The sequence below is a fragment of the Pyxicephalus adspersus genome, chromosome Z (genome assembly GCF_032062135.1).
Source record: "Pyxicephalus adspersus chromosome Z, UCB_Pads_2.0, whole genome shotgun sequence".
Lineage (NCBI taxonomy): Eukaryota > Metazoa > Chordata > Amphibia > Anura > Pyxicephalidae > Pyxicephalus > Pyxicephalus adspersus.
In genome coordinates, this window is record NC_092871.1 from 2,295,883 (window position 1) to 2,297,705 (window position 1,823).

Here is a 1,823-nt window from a genome sequence, read left to right on the forward strand (position 1 = left end):
AGGTCTAACATAAGGTATGCAAGTAAGAAGACGTTTGACTACCATTGTGTGACTCCAATGCTTGGAAAACTTGCTCAATGCTTGGACATAGAATGAGCCAACTTGACTCTGTTGGACTGCTTAGAAAATGTCTAGGAAAGGAATGCAAGTACTGGAACACTAAAACAAAAATGGCTTTTGATAAAACATTTTTCGATATTTACCTGTAATTATGTGGCAACAACAAATTCACCAAAATCATTGTACATTTCTACTGTCCATGTACCTGGGCTAGATGATAACAGTTAAGTGGTGCAGATGCAGGATTTGGGCAGGATTTTAGGATAGGGTAAACTAGGCAGTTGCCAAAGGCTCCCCAATGGCAGGGGTGCATGGAGCTAGAATACTGTGTTTTGGGGATCCCCATCTCATATTTGCCAAAGGCTTGATTTGTCTAAGCCGTCTCTGCCTATGAGAATAGAGCGCTGCAGAAGATATGCCATATACTAGCATTGTATTGTGCATGGAATTAATCAGCTTTGTGTTTTCCTTTACATACCCTTTCATTCCCATCCACAAGTTGAGCCTTTTGTTAGGTTATTATTATACAACAATCTATAAAACGTTATTTAATTCAATATCAAAACTGAGGTTTCTGGTCCTGGTTTACGGCTTTTTATGTACGTCCTTGCCTTCCTGACATGTGTAGGAGAGCAGAAACTGAAAATCACATTTTCCCGTTTTACTTTTTCATTGATGTGTGAGCTGTATGGTGAAAGTACCATGTGCAAAATACAACACGCTAATGTGAAATCTAATTAAAACTCCAATAATGACTTCACAACCTAGGATTGGTAATTAGTACCAGCTGCAAATGATTAAATTTTTAGCACTACTGTATGGTCTATTCATCAGATAAGATACATATCTATATTTTACTTACATTGACATGAGCATCCATAGTGATGCTTCGAGTGCAATACACTGTGCTATAGGAGTTATGTTCAGGCACTAGGAAACAGAGACAACTCAGCTATATTAAATTTTATGTGACCTGGAGTCAAAGGACTCCAGGAATCAACCCGCAGAGGCCTGACATGGAGACTATACACAGCAGTAAAGTTTTGATTTGCTTGGAGTAAACTCCAGCTATGTTTGTAATGCAGCTGGTTTGCGGACATCGGCACCATATTGTTTTCCACAGCTCACTTTATGTTCTAGGTGAATAGCTATTTCCGTATGCAGAGATCCTACACATGTGCAGATTTCCAATAGCATGAAATATTTATTTGGTAACTCAGCAGTCTGCTTCATATAAGTGAGTAACTTGCAATATTGGCAAAACTATGGATAGCACCACACATCTGGGACAGGGGGTTACAATCTTGAAAAACATACCAGGAGATAATAAATCCTCTACTGTGCATAGCTGCCCTTAATATTCATTTAGCTGGGATTTTTAGGCTATGTTCAGACAGATGAGGAGGTTGCAGTAAGGTTACCACTCCCTTATGCCAGTGGAGATGCTACATGTAGCGTCTACTTATGGCAGCCCAATAGAGAATGAATGGGGTGGCACCCTCCAGAGCGAGGACAGGCGGGTATAATTAAAAAAAATGCCATCAGGCAGGTAACTTTGTTGCAGAAGAGACAGTTGATGTCCCTCTTGCAATAAAGCACCTGTCTGCTCACAGATTTTCTATTTCAAAGGTTTAGTTCCGCTTTAAAACCAGTGCTGTGGTGGGCATAGAGTCATGGGGAATATTATTCCTTCTAATATCTATCTCTTCATTTTTCTATCTTTTATCAGTGTATTTATCTTTCTGTGTGTCTGTGTTTTTTAA